Below are 16,675 nucleotides of genomic sequence, written 5' to 3'. Positions count from 1 at the left end.
TCCATTCCCATTCTACTGCATTAGTGGTCCATGTGACCTCTCCATTCCCTACATTTATACATGATGAGTAATGTCCTAGCCACATTAGTGGTCCATGTGACCTCTCCATTCCCTACATTTACACATGATGAGTAATGTCCTAGCCACACTAGTGGTCCATGTGACCTCTCCATATCTTTAAGGAAAAAATGAATGAAAAGATAAAGATGCCGATGGAAGTCATGGTCACTGAAGTCCACCTAAGTAAAGAAGTATGATTTTATATCCAGGTGCCATTCTGATCATACCCCTCTTTTCATCGTTTTGCACATTCTCGAACTACTGTGTTAACCTGCATGATATATTTGCATTTCGTAGTGTGTTACAAGTATCCATCACCCTCTATGTGAAAAACTATTTCCCTACTTAAAATCTGAATTATCCACTATCTCACCATCAGCTATGTCCCCATCTCTCTCTGTCCATTCATTTTTAGATCTTCTCTTCCCACATTCACCTGAAAGTGTAATGCTCTATCTATTTATCTACCTACCTATGTCGTCTCTTTTCTTCCATTGCACATATGCCATGCTTTGAGTTTCCCATACCCTAGCATTTACTTCCCCTCACCATTCTGGTAGGTATTTTTTATGCTTCCTATGAACTTGCTCTTCTTTTCTCAATATGCCTTCCTGAACTGGACACAGTTATGTAAACATAGTCTTAATGATGCTGTTTGTAATGTAAACATGCAAGCATGAAGTTAGCAGAGAAGATTAATTAGGATATATTGAACTCAACAGTGTCTACAACTAATGGTAAGAAAGCTTTAGCCTTACTCTTGTTCCATCCTGTTTTTATCAGTCCTAGGAATCACAGAAACTCTCTCACACATACTACACCAGCATTCAAACATTTATTCTAGGTTCTCACCCCTTTCTGAAATGGCATGCAGTTAAATCTCTCTTAAACTCTCATCCTTTAAAGCCATATCCTTTTCCTCCCAAAAGCCTTTCTTTTCAAATCCAGCCCATCCATCCCCCATGACAATGTTGCCTATCCAAGCCTTACCTTGATGTCTCTTTTCTAGTGTGTGCATATCTGACATATTTAAGAACCTTCTTGAACATTGGACACCAAGATTTTGTGTATATATGGTACTGCTGCATTATGTGTTTGTACTGTGCTACTGTATCTGCTTTTCATTCATTTGGATCTACAGAAGACTGTGGGGGGAATTCAATAAAGCCTACACAAAGTGATTTTCCATGTAGGCAAAGTGGCATGGCCCCAACATGGAAACCATCTACCAAAACCATCTACAGTAACTGAAACCTGGTTCAAGGCTCCACAGAGCACCCCAGCACTACCGGGCTACAACTCATACCACACATTTCAGCCACAAAACATGGACTGAAACACAAAAGGAGGGGGTGTATCCATATTCATCAAGGATACCTACACCTCCAGGTTAGTGATGCAGCATGATACCTCCGAGATCATCCATGTGCAACTAACATCAGGCAAATCTGCAATGCAAATTGTGTCCTGCGACAGATCACCCTCCATGTCCCAGGACCACCACTCCAACTTTCTGGAGACACTGGAAAACATGAAGGTCATACTGAACACCCTGATATTGGGCAAGTTCAATTACCCTACCGTTAACTGGGAAAACTACTTAAGTACAAACTCCCAGGTCCAGAGCTTCCTGGAATTTATCAACTCAAATGCCCTGAATCAGCTGGTAAACTCCCCTACCAGAAGTGAAAACATATTGGACATGGTCATCACCAACATGGGCGACAGGTGTTCCACACCGGAGGTCAATTTGCCACTGGTTAGATCAGACCATAAACTAATCTCTCTGGATGTCCATACCACACCACCACCTCCAACCAAGGAAACCACAGTGAAAAACTTTTCTATAGCAAACTTCACCTTACTTAAGACAGAGGTGGTAAGTTTCACAGCACACACACTAAAGGATAACAGTGTCCAAGATGCAGGAACCTTTACAAATGCACTCTTTGAGCACCTGCAAGGATGCATGGATCATGCCATCCCTAGCAAAACCAAAACTCACTCCCCTAAGAGAAGGAAACCAGTCTGGTGGACCCCTGCCATAAACAGGTTATACAATAAAAGGAGGAAACTAGTTCAGAAAAAAAGCAAATCCCAAGAAGGAAAGACATCCCTGATCAGTATCAGTAAGAAACTTAGGTCCCTCATAAAATCCTCCAAGGCTAACTTTGAAAGAAAACTAGCCAAGGATTTGAAAGATAACCACAAAGCCTTCTTTAGCTATGTCAAGAATCTAAGTGGCAACTCACAGATATGCTCTGAGCAAGTGCAAAATAACGCAAATTATACCATGACCCCTCAAAAAGCGTGCAATTTGTTTTGCGCAGCGCAAATCGGTTCGTTATATACTATCGGGAAAAGCACCCGGTTTTAACTTTCGACTTTTTTATAACAATACTTTACTCTCCAGCTAAATTTAAAATAAGTTTGTTTAACATGGCAACAACCTTTTAAACCAGCGGAGATCTCGTTGCTTTTTTTTAAAGCTGTCTGTCTCTAAAAAACCCAACAAATATAGACACCAGAAAAAAAAAAAAGCAACATAAATTCAAAAACTTATGAGAGTTTTTATGTTGCGTTGTGTTAAATAAATGAATAACACTTAAAATAATAAGCAAACCGTTGCTTATTTTACTATTTTAATGTTATCAAATTAAAAACTGTCTTAATGTTAAACCCTTGTAAAAAAGCAATTAATCTTAAAATCCAACCAGCAACTCTTCAGTATTTTCATGGCTCCCATGCGCGGCTGTACTGCGCGGTAGCATTCAGACATCAGAACTGTATTTGAGAAAGTATATCTAATATACTGAACCCACTGATATTGCCAACATCATGGCAGATAGATTCAGTGCAAACTTCACCCCCCCCACCCCAAAAAGACCCACAACAATACCGGAAAAGTGTAGTGTCCTGGAAATCACAGACGCACAGGTGAAAACAGCCCTTTCAAGAGCCGAAAGCACAGCGTCATTGGGGTCAGATGGTGTCCCAGGCTGCATCTTGCACAAACTACACAACAAACCAACCCCCCACTTAAACACACTGTTCAACCTCAGCCTCTCCACAGGCTACGTGCCCATAGAATGGTGCACAGCAATGGTTATTCTGCTCCACAAAGGAGGGGCCACAAGTGACCCTGGTAACTATCGCCCCATAAGCCTGACTAGCCTGGTCTGCAAGGCTATGGAGTGCATCATCATGGAACTCATTAACAAAGACATTGGGAACCTCCAAACACTTGACCCGACCCAGTTCAGCTTTGTTAAGGGCAGATCATGCCTACTAAACCTGGTTGACTTCTTTGAGACAGTCGCCAAGGCCACAGAAGAGGGGAAGGTAGTTCACACAGCCTACCTTGACCTCACCAAGGCTTTTGACACCATTCCCCACTCGGGAATTACAGAAAAACTCTCCAGCCTGAACATAAACCCCTATGTCATGAAATGGGTTGCCAACTAGCTTACAGACAGAACTCACACGATAAGAATAGTGGGCTCCAGGTCCGACTCTAAACCAGTCACAAGTGAGTGGTATCCCACAAGGCTCGGTCCTGGGACCCCTACTGTTCAGCATATACTTCTCAGACATACAGACAAACACAGAAGGACTATGGCTAACCAAGTTCGCCGATGACTGCAAACTGGCAGCCATAATTGACTCACCGGCTGACACAGGGCATTCTCCAAAAGGGCCTTACTGAGATGGGCACCTGGTGTCAAAGTCATGGTCTCAAGCTAAATGCCAAAAAATGCATAGTCATCCCATTTGGGAAAAAACAAAACACCCATGAATTACCACATAGGTGGCAGCCCCCTTAATACAGAAGAGGTAATAAGAGATCTGGGGACCCAGGTAGATAGTAATCTCTCCTCTGACAATCATATTCCCAAAGTAGTTAGGAAATGCTTCTATGTAGTCCATCTAATTACTAAAGGGTTCGCATCTAGAAATAAAGAGGTTATAGTGCCCCTCTACTTGTCACTCATTAGACCCATCATAGAGTACAATGCCCCATTTGGGATGTACCTCACAAGACACTTCCAACAGCTGGAAAGACCACAAAAGTACCTCACAAAGAAGATTACTGGCCTCAAACATATGTTCTATGCAGCCCAACTGGAAAAACTCCAGCTGTACTCAGTGGCATATTGCTTATTCAGAGGTGATCTCTGCCTGACTTACAAAGCCATGTCCAACTCAGAATTGATGGACATGCTCCACCTAAAGAAATCCAAGTCACTGTGAGCCACTCACTCTAGTGAGCTAAACCTCACCACAACAATAAATAGAACATGCTGGAGGGATAGATTCCTGTCACAGAGACTCTCCATGCTTTGGAACAAAATTCCTAACTACATTAGGCAGAGTCCCTCACTAACACTCTTCAAGAGAAACCTTAACGAGTGGATGGGTAACAGAAAATACACCCCTGGGATCACTTCATTGACTCTTCTTGATAGAGGTTCAGTTAATTAATCAATGGGGTGGCAAAAGCTGACACACTCTGGCTAGGCTTATAAATGCCCTCAGGCAGACAGCCTAGTACCTACCTATGAACCTATGACCCTATGAACCTATGAATGATCCAATAAACAGAGCAGAGGGGCGTGCATGAGCGTGCGGACACAGAAGTGTCCGTGAAATGCAAATCACCTCATAAGCAGGTGAAATCCATGCATATGAGGGTGATTTGCAATCCAGTAAGCAGAAAGGTACCCGTGTAGGTGTCAGAAATGTACAGGGAAAAAAAATGTGTACAGAAATGTAAAACATAAACAGGGGCTGTAAAAGCCCAAAAAGAAGGCTAGATATTGCACTAGGGATGGAAATGGCCAAAACTATGGCCAGTGAGTCCAAACAGTAATGCAAATCATTTTAATACACATATTATGTTTGCGAGGCGCACAGCTACGCACAAACATGCCGTTATTCAAAAAAAAATTTAAATGTTGAAAAACTGAAAATATGAAATTTGCAAAAATAATGCATTATAATGCCTTGCATGCACAGTGTACAATGGCAGGATTCAGTGGTTGCTAAATAGGCAGGACCTGCAGTACTGAAGTATCCAGAGTATAGCAAGGACATGTATGCAAATGAGCTGGGGTTACTGAATAGCAAAATTGGGCCACTGTTTCTGCAGATAAAACCCGTGTAGGGCTAGAACCATGTAGGTATTAGTAGAACAGGTAGCTGACATCAAAAGGGGGTGTGTAAGGCTATGTTTAAGTGGATTGGAGCTCAGCGGCACCTGTTTGTGCTCAGCTAAACAGGGGTGTGTGTCCTGTGCTGCTCAGTTATGTTTAGCCCTGCAGTGCGTGTTTTAGCTGGTTTAAGCTAAGCTGAGCATTCCCATGCATGGGGGTGTGTCCAGACTGCTAAGCACTGTTTATACTAGTGCTGCAGTGCGCCCATGTATGGGGGTGTGTCCAGACTGCTGAGCACTGTTTATACCAGTGCTGCAGTGCACCCATGCATGGGGGTGTGTCCAGACTGCTAAGCACTGTTTATACTAGTGCTGCTGTTTTGTGTGCCATTGTACAGTGCTTAGCAGTGAAAGAATTAAAAAGAAATAATAAAAAAAGGAAATAACCAGGGGAAGCCAATCAGGTAGACATGACTGATAAGCCCTGTTCAACAGACACTGGCCCATTCAAACCCTCAGTGATATACCTGTCAGGTGGAATGCAGCATAATGAGCCAATCGCACAGGCTTCATCTGCAGCACACCACAATAAAGTATGCACACAACCTACAATATGATTTTTCCCACATACTCTGCACTATTGGAGTACACCCTTGGGAATTTTAACTGACAAAATGATAAGGACTGCTGCTGCTCTGCTACATCTGAGGTCAGTGATGAGGCTGATGATGGCCTAGACGGAGAAGGAGAAGAGAGTTCAGGCCCAGGGTAACCTTCCAGGGGTTGCATGAGCTGGAGATTGTAGAGTGCTACAGGGTGGACAAGGACATACTACAAGAACTCACTGAGCTCTGCCTCTCTCAACTCAGACCCAGAGCCAACAGAGGGGAACCCATCCCAGTGGAAAAAAAGGTATGTGTAGCCCTTAGAATATTAGCTACAGGTACTTTTCAAAGACTATCTGGGGACATAATGGCAGTCTCACAAGCATCTGCATCCAGGGTACTCCACCAGTTCATGGATGCCATGCAAGCACATGCCAGTGAGCACATTTATTTACCCTGCACCCCTGAGGAGAGGGCCAGCAATATGCATCTCTACCACTGTATAACACACTACTCTGAGGTACTGGGTGCCATAAACTGCATTCATGTGCACATCAAAGCACCACCCGGTGAAGAGGGTAGAATTTATGTCAACCACAAGGGGTATCACTCCATCAACTGCCAGGTCATGTGCAATGCCCAGGGCATTGTTGTTAATGTGTGTGCTGGCAACCCTGGCAGTTATCATAACTCCCACATCTGGCACCTATCACAGCTATACCAGACATTTGCCAGGGGGGATTTCCCATATAGCCATCTATTGGGGGATGCTGGCTATACACTGGAACAGTGGATGATGACACCCATCAGAAATGCACACACACCTACAGAAGAATGCCATAATGAGGCACACTCACAAACCAGGAACATCATAGAGCATGTGTTTGGGCTGCTGAAGTCACAGCTTCACTACGTCAATATATCTGGTGGAGCACTGCAGTACTCTCCAGCTATATGTGCACACATGTTCACAGTATGTGCCATGCTACACAGTATGATCCTGCAGAAACAGCTGTGGCAGAAACATCACAGGGAAGGTCCCCACAGCATCCCACCAGTGCCAAGGTCCCCACAGCCACGGGGGAGTAAGATGAGGAACCCCCTGAGCCTGTCCTTGTAGGCAGATGTAGGTGTGCCCAGTATGCCATGGCCTTGGCAAAGAGGCAACGCATAGCACATGCACTGACATCCTAAGGACCTAGGGACTGACACCTCACTCCAATTCACATACATACTAAAAAGTATGCCAGCCACAACACACAACCTGTACCTTACCATGTAATGGCTGTGTACTGCGTGCATCCAGCAGAGTCCACCCTGTAGCACTATTGCTGCAGACACAAGGTAAGTCGCTCTTCGTTGCAACAAATGGGATACTAGACTATGGTAGCACAGGTATGGACCTGCCGCATGTATGCAAGGGAATAGATTGGGCTACTGGGATATCTGCAGACAACTGACAGCTATGTGGGACAACAGGAACTCTCTGCCCAACACTGGATGCCACATTATATGCATTAGGCCCCAAGGCAGCAAAACCCACTGCACTATATGAGGGAAATGACAAACGGAGGGGTTCATAGGACTTATTCATAACTGTCAATGCTAGAGTCCCCCCCCAACACACCCATGTTCCCATGCAACTGCAGATTATGTTTGCAAGGTAATAACAGCAGACCCCCACAATCCCAGGGCTGTCTCAGTCAACCTGGTGACATGTTCCATTTCCACAATATGCAGGGGTCAATGTGCTATGTATGGCTGTTGTTGATAGTGTCATGACTTAAATTGCACCATCTGGTGGCTGTAGTGGCTTAGTGGGCTAAGTGCTTTACCATGATTGATGGTGCTCATGGTTTGAGATTGGCTGTGCCTACTATTTTGCATGTGAACTACACCTATGGTAGGTGTTCTACAGACTGTCCATATGTCACTATTTGTTACTGCAAGAAAGTTGGACAAAGCCAGAGACAATGAAGGGACAGGGTGCCAGAGATATGGACAGTACACAGCTCTGAGTAACCTAGACAGTGGCTAGTAGAACACCATGTTGTAACAAGTCTGTGTAGCACCAGGATGCAAAGGCCATCACGTGACTGTGTCAGCACTAACAACAAGTCGCTGGACACCATCATAGCCCTCAAATGTACAGTTTTGCAGAATGTCCACATTTTTGCCAAAAATTTCTGTCTGTGTGTGTCATAACATTGCAGTTTAACGGCAAACTAGTGACAAATCAATAAAGTTGATGTGAGAAAATAATGACAGACATGTGAGTTTCAGACTTCATACCCATCAGAAAATTCATGCTAATACAAAACCTGCTATTCTACCAATTGTCTAAGTTTGTAAGAGCAATATTTAAAAACCTACCCCTGTGTTTGGGCCTGTGTCCCACGGTTATATATTGCTTTGTCCGGATTTCTTGCTCTAAGAGGTTGAGAGCTATGGGCACCATGTAGCCTTATAGTACCAATACAACACAAACCGTCTGAGGATCAGAGCAGACACATGGGGCACAATGCTGGACATCCTGCAAAACAGGTACAGTAAGAGGTGTTAAGTTTGTAACCCTGTGTGTGCTGTTACATCTCATACCCCAGTCACAGCATACCTACAACTGCACAGAGCAGCAACTGTGGGCAAAGCCAGGAACAGGAGCAGGGCAGGACAATGGTCCACATATAAGGAGAAGGAGGAACTAATGGCCAGACAAATGTAGAAAGAGCAGAGTAGAACAGTTCGTGCAGTAGCATGGGTTCCCAGGCAGTGTATGGAGTCAGTAACCCAAACGTCTGTCAGCAGTTCCTCACGTCAGTCTATAATGATCTGCCACTGATTTACCAGGAAATTACATGACTACATAAAATACCAGACATATGATGCAAAACCCTGTTCAGTCTAATACAATCTGTACACACCCTAGGTATGGGTTAGATATTATGGACAGTACACAGCCAGGAAATCCCTCAGGCATTATATCAGGGAGGTGCTGGACTGTTGAATCAGGTTCAGCAGCCAATTGGCTGTAGCACACAAAATCCCAGACTGGAGTACAGGTAGGTCTGGCCTGGAGTCCCATTGTAAATACTGAAGGTCACAGTGGGCATGCTCCTTCACTTAGCTAATTGCAGTCCATGTCTGAAACCACATCTGACTATAGAACTGAGATGCCAATCTATATCTGTGCATACAGACATCTATGTATACCTAACTGTCTCTCCTTATCCCCATCAGGCAAGATTACCCTTATCTATCAATCAGTATGTGGCACATATAAGATACTCATTTTGCTGAAAAATCATTTCATCGAAAATAGTACAGGCAGTGCATATGCCCTTTTCCCCACTGTAGTGCGACCTTGGAGTTAGTATATATAAGTAGGGGAGTGTGGCGGGCATATCCCCGCACCTAATGTTGTTATAAACTACTAACATACCTGGTTAACAGCAACTGGACAGTATAAAACTAAGCTAGGTGGGGGAGCTATGTCATAGGTATGGTTTGTCCTGCCAAGTCTCACATTACTACAAAAAGTGTCCCACACTGAGCATTTGATAAGGTGCAACCCTAGTCTGTCTTGCTTATGGCTATCAGCCCTAGGGCCTATACTCAAACCCCATAAACAATTCCTGACCCCTGTCTAGCAGGGCGACTGGACGTGATCCTGGGGGTGATTTCCTCTCTCCCATCCGCCAAGTCAAGGTTCCTCTTGAAGAAGTCCAAGGGCAGTCTGGGGAGTCTCTGGTCAGGAAAATCTCCCTCCAACACATTTTGTTTTATTGTGAGATGAGGGGTTTAGATCCTGGGCGTGCTTAGCTGGGGGATTGGGATTTCTTTAAGTGTAGCATGTCCAACATCTCTGGGTTTGACATGGCCTTGTATGTATGGCCTTGTATGCAATATGTATACATTTTGAGGTCCTGTGAATAGCTGCTGCCCCTAAATAACCCACATGTATCTAGGCATGAATGCAACCCACCACCACCAACATATGTAGGTACTGACCAAGGTTGTGGATGACTGTAAGTTGTGTGCTGTTCTGTCATTGACCCCCCAAATGATGTTAACACACTGAAACAGGGTCTTACATCAACTACAGACTGGTGCCAAGGTCCAGGGCTCAAGCTAAAAGCAGAAAACTGTACCATCATACCATTCATCAAGGACACAGCCCCACTGTTTGCCACATCAACAGCAACCCCTAAACACACAACCTGTGTTGAGAGACCTGGGTACTCAGGTTGATAACAATTTCCCATTCAACCATCATGTAGCGGCAGTGGTCTGAAAAGCCTTGTATGTGTTCACCTCATAGGTAAAGGGATTGCAGCCAGAAAAAAAAGTGGTCATTACCTCTGTATAGTCCTCAGTCAGTAGACCAATAATTGAGTACAACGCCCTGGTATGTACCTATCCAGACATTTGCACCAACTGGAAATGATACAGAAATACCTCACAAAGGTAATCCATGGCCTCTAACACCTGTCCCATGTAGACAGGCTCAAATCAGTATTGCTCCAATCGGTGTCAGACAGGTTGCTCAGAGGTGGGTTGTGTCACACCTACAAGGCAGTGTTGGACCCTGCCTTTCTACAGCTGTCCCATATTTGTGAGTCTAACTCCTTGTGCATTACCAGCACGACAGGCCTGAATCTGATATGTGACATCACCACAACCTGCTGGAGAGACATGTCTGTCTCCCAGAAGTTGCCTTGTCTCAGGAATGCACTTCACATACACATCAAACAGAGTATCATCCAGACCCCAGACCCTCCTCAAGAGCTACCATGATGAGTGGATGGGAAACCACAAATCTGTCCCAGGGGTCCCACATTTATCCCTCAATGACAAAGACAACAGGTGCTGACTGATGTTTCTTTCTGTGGATAAACTAATGGCTAGGCTTGTAAGAGCCCCAGGCCATTACTCTAGTAATCTTCTATGATCCTATGAACCTGTGATCCTACAGAACTCCCAGGTGACATGTATCAAGAGTAGCATGCTGTATCATGGGGTATGCATGCAAAATTACACTTTCTGCTCCCACACTGCTCTACACATACACACCTAGGTAACCATGCACATATGCAGCCGTACCTTGGTGAAGTCACATTTCTGCATTGTCACCATGGCATCCTGAGCTGCTGTATTGGCACCAGGCCCCCAAGGCATAGACACACAGACCTCTGGAACAGAAAAAGAAAAATGTGTGGGAGACAGCAGTCAGTCAGCTGTACTAACACCAATGCAGCATCATGGCACAAAGGTACATACACTTTAATGTGCACTCATGACACATGCCAGCAGGCAGCACATTACAGGGCATAACACTACTGCAATACAAACTGCCATTAACAGTACTATAGTCACCCTGTGCATCAGCCACATATTAGCATGTCCCTGCATCAATGGTATGGATGACAGGGATATGGCAAAGGTATCATCACATGCACAGGATGTGGTGTGGGCTTGCCAAAAGCCTAGGCTGTGCCACACAACTGACATTGTGTTTGTGTCTGTAGGGTTGCTGGTCAGTTGGGCCATGAAGAGGAGCTGTGCATGTGTAGTGGTGGCCTCCATGTGACAGTGATGTGTGACTCTGTGTGGGTACACAGTCAAGCCATGTGCTAACCCTACACAAGGGTATGCTGGACAGCTGTGGACCATACATGGCAGAATGTACAGTTCACCATCTCTGGCCATGAACACAGGAACTGGTTCTGCCAGGAGTGGCATTGGCACCACCATGCCCATGGTCAGATGCCGTACTACTTGCTGATGGTGACTGGTGTTTGCTGGGTCCAAGTCCCTCATGGGACCACCAAGGACCACATGTGCATTGCCTGCCACATTGTGGTGTGGACAGCACCTTCCCTTCTGTAGTGCTGGTGATACTGCCACTATGGGAGCATGACTGTGCATGGCTATGTGGGCTCTCAGCTGATGTTGTTGCTGATCTATGTCCACATGTCTGATGCCCTACTCCCACCACATTTCCAGCACAGACATTGTACAGTTAAGGACTGACAATGTCTCATCCTATCATCTGTCCATTACATCGGCAAAATGATGTAAGGCATCACCAATGCTGTGGATGGAGTCATGGATGCCAGACAGTGATGCATCCATGATCCTGAGCATCCATCTGGTGTTGCATTGAGGGCATGCCTGTGCCTCCATGACAAACTGAAACATGCGTCGGGTGACATGCGATGTGACACCTGTGACAGGTGGTGGATGGGCAGCAGTCCTCCTTCTAGCACCCGTATCAATCTACCTGTGTGGGATCTCACCAGCTCTCTGGCCATGGCTAGTGTCTACAGTTACAGATGCCATAGTCACCACACTCTCCTGTTTGATGCCACCACCCTCTGACTGTCCAATATCTGTGGCCACAGGGGACTGGGTATATGTGGGCATACTAACTGTGCGAGGACATTGGGGGAGAAAGTAGGATGTCAATGCATGGGACAGATTCAGCCCCCAACAATCTCATCTGTACTCACTATGGCTAACATCATCATCAGAGTCCGATGAGACACTGACATCAGGTTGTGAGGGGGACACACTCCAACCCCCATGGTTACCTGTGAGGAGGAAGACAACATGACTACATTAATACCTGCACTATTATGTCTGCTGATGCACATGCACAGACATACAGGTGAGGTGCCACAAATGCATTCTGCATACCACGTCATATTACTGATCCCATGTACAACACAGAAGCAGACCATGACAGACACACACAAGACAGGCCCTTAACAGCATGCAGTGCAGCTATGTCCAGTTAATATTGCTAGTACTATACACCTGTGAGATAAACGACATTGTCAATGTATGTGGTGGACCTTCACCTAAAACACAGTATGCCTGTTCCCACCATACTATTGCCCCTGTTTATAGCAAACTGCCTAGACCTTCACAAAAATATGTGCAAATATGTAACAGCTCATGCAGATATGCGACTGTGATTACCAATTTAATGCACTGCAGTCAACCCCTCCACAACTGGACATACAAGTACTGTACTATGTTTAAGCTTAACAGGTGTGTCCATGGTAAACTGGCTTGCCTTAACATGCCTAGGGTATAGATGAGCCATAATAAAATGGTTCCACACTCACCGGCTACAGGATGATGGACCCCGGCCACGCCAGGGGTACCTATGGATTTGTGGGGGAATGGTATTGTCAGCAAACACAAATGTGGCAAAGGTACAGGATAATATATCTGTGTCCCTGCTGGACAGGGGTAACAGGTGCCACAAATGTGGCAATAGTACAGGATAATATATCTGTGTCCCTGCTGGACAGGGGTAACAGGTGCTAGCTTTGAGGGAACATGAGCGAAATTCTTGGCTAGGCTTATAAGGGCCTCTGGGCTAATAGCCTAGTATAATTCTATGAAAATATGAACCTATATCAAGATTAATGTACAGTGGATATAAAAAGTGTACATAGTCCTGTTAAAATGCTGGGATTTTGTGATATAAAAAAAATGAGACTACAATAAATCATTTCAAAACTTTTCCCACCTTTAATGTGACGTATAACCTGTACAACTCAATTGAAAAACAAACAAATCTGTTAGGGAAAAATATAAAAAATAAAAAACATACAATAAGCTGGTTGCATTGGTGTGCACACCCTTAAACTAATACTTTGTTGAAGTAACTTTTGCTTTAATTACAGCATTCAGTCTTCTTGGGTACACACCGGCCATCGATTAAAGAGACTCTGATTAACCCCAAATAAAGTTCAGCTGTCCTAGTAGGATTTTTCTGATATTTACTCAGTTGCCTGCTACAGCAAAAGCCATGTTTCGCAGAGAGCTTACAAAGCATCAAAGGGGATCTCATTGTTGAAAGGTTTCAGTCAGGAGAAGGGTACAAAAAATTTCCAGAGCATTGTATATATATATATATATATATATATATATATATATATATATATATATATATATATTTATTTGTTTATTTATTTATTTAACATTTGTTTACTAGGAAAGTCCGACTTGGAACAAAGCCAATTTTCAGTGGAAGCCCGGGGAGAAACATTCTAGACATATGTCTTTGAATACCATGGAATACAGTGAAGACAGTCATCAAAAAGTGGAGAAAATATGGGACAACAGTGACATTTCAAAGAATTGGACTTCCCTCCAAAATTGATAAAAAGATAAGATGAAAGCTAATCAGGGAGGTTGCCAAGAGACATACAGCAACACTGAAGGAGCTGCAGGAATTTCTGGCAAGTACTGGTTGTGTTATACATGTGACAACAATCTCCCGTATTCCCCATATGTCTGGCCTATGGGGGTAGGGTTGCAAGACGGAAGCCTTTTCTTACACAGAAAAACATCCAAGCCCAGCTAAAATTTGCAGAACAATACATCAAGTCTCCCAAAAACATGGGAAAATGTGCTATGGTCTGATGAGACCAATGCTGAACTTTTTGGCCACAATTCCAAAAGGTACATTTGGCGCAAAAACAACACTTCGCATCACCAAAAGTATGCCATCCCCATGGTGAAGTATGGTGGTGGCAGTATCACGCTTTGGGGGTGCTTTACTTCAGCTGGAACTGGGGCTTTAGTCAAGGTGGAGGGAATTCTGAACAGTTTCAAATACCAGTCACTTTTGGCCCAAAACCTTCAGGTGTCTGCTAGAAAGCTGAAGATGAAGAGGAATTTCCCCTTTCAACATGTCAATGACCCCAAGCATACATCCAAATCAAAAAATGAGTGGCCTCACCAGAAGAAAATTAAAGTTTTGGAATGGCCCAAACCAGAGCCCAGACCTACATCCAATAGAAAATCTGTGGGGTGACCTGAAGAGGGCTGTGCACAAGAGATGGCCTCACAATCTGACAGATTTGGAGCACTTTTGCAAGGAAGAGTGGGCAAATATTGCCAAGTCAAGATGTGCCATGCTGATAGACTCCTACCCAAGAAGACTGAATGCTGTAATTAAATAAAAAGGTGCTTCAACAAAGTATTAGTTTAAGGGCGTGCACACTTATGCAACCAGCTTATCGTATGTTTTTTATTTTTTATATTTTCCCCTAATAGATTTGTTTGTTTTTCAATTGAATTGTACAGGTTATAAGTCTCATTAAAGGTGGGAAATGATTTATTGTGGTCTCACTTTTTTATATCACAAAAACCTGGCATTTTAACAGGGGCGTGTACACTTTTGATATCCACTGTACAGTACAAACTGTGATACTGCCCACATTGTTGACATTCAGACTATGTGTGCACACGTGTGCGTTACAACCCCCCCTCCTCTCCAATGTAGATTGACCTGACATCCATGTACAGGTATGCAGAGGCTACCACTATGATTGCTATAGTATTAAAGTGATGACCACAGGAGGCTTACCTGGATGCACTTCGGCTGTGGAAGCTGTGCCACCCACCTTCATGATATATGGGGTGATGGATGTTTGTGAGCTGGTAGCCGAACCCAGGTTGGCCAGGAACACCTCTGTGGCTGAGAGTGGTTTTTGTGTTGCAGACCCTCCACTGGTGCCAGCATGGTCCCTGGCCACAGCTGTGGCCTTTTGCCATGCATTATTTATCATATCTGTGTCCTGGTGTTGAACCTGCTCATAGCTTCTCTCATGTAGCCCTAGGTTATTTACTGATGCCACAAGGTCTGCCCACACTGCAGCACATTGTTGCTGATTCTTACTCCTCGACAGCAGGAACTCGTGATGGAGTCTCAGTCCATCAACTATGACTTCATTCTCTACTGCTGAAAATAATGGGTTCCTCCACCTGTACATCACTCCTGAAGGGAAAGAAGAGGGGAACCCTTCACAGGACCACATGCATTGTTTTCCATCATGCACACACCCTGCACATCCACATTTACCAGCACCATCCTCCACTAACTCCCACATCATACCCCACCATCTATCATCACAGTATGTATGTGGCTATCAGCAACATAGTGACAATACATTATGCGTTTCCCCTCCAGATCTTGCTATTTCCTGCTATTTGCTGCAAGTTCTTTAAGATGTTCAAATGCATCTTTTTGCTTGCACCTATTACTGCTTGTTTATAGCCTGTCTGCATTGTATGGAGTAGTGTCAGCCTCCTACTTTTGTTTTAAGCACCTGGGCTGTTGGCCCACCCCTTAGGTCTCCCTGGCCTTCCTCCTTCAGATTCTGTTAAATATGGCTGGACAATGTCCTACAGTTTCCCCTATGACTCTGGTTGATATGGGCATCCTGGCACAGTTTAGCAACTGCCTCATGTACACAGACAACCATCTACAAACACCACCAAGGAACACAAATTGTGAGAGATGCAATGACATTAGGAACCTACATTCCATGGTCTCTCCATCTCATGCTCGCATATCTGGCACCAGACAGGTTGTCAGCACAATTAGTGCACATCACACACCACCCACACCAACACAATGCACACCCACATATGCAGAGGTCCTCAACATACACCTCCCCAAACAAAGGAGACCTCCAAGGCAAAAACACACATGAACTCCTCAGCCCTCCACACCACATACCATGCATAACCACACACCTGTGTTCCACAGCCATGAAGGCATCACCATAAATCAAACATATTAATCATAGGAGGCTCTATTGTGAGATACACAGATGTGCATCTCACCAGGCTGTATATGGGGAAGGTCACGGTTACTTTTCTGTCAGGTGCCAGAATCTAAGATAACACATATGCACTGATTTCTCTTAACAACAGGTACTGTTATGTCTGTCACAGTCCATGTTAACGTGCTTGACATGAGACATACCTCCCTGGACTCTATGAAGTGAGACATGATTGAGCACGCTGATTATGTGTCCCAGGCAGGCATGTC

Source organism: Protopterus annectens, chromosome 17.part0, assembly GCF_019279795.1.
Source record: "Protopterus annectens isolate FY-2018-M chromosome 17.part0, PAN1.0, whole genome shotgun sequence".
Classification (NCBI taxonomy): Eukaryota; Metazoa; Chordata; order Ceratodontiformes; family Protopteridae; genus Protopterus; species Protopterus annectens.
Note: the sequence above shows the minus strand (reverse complement) of the source record.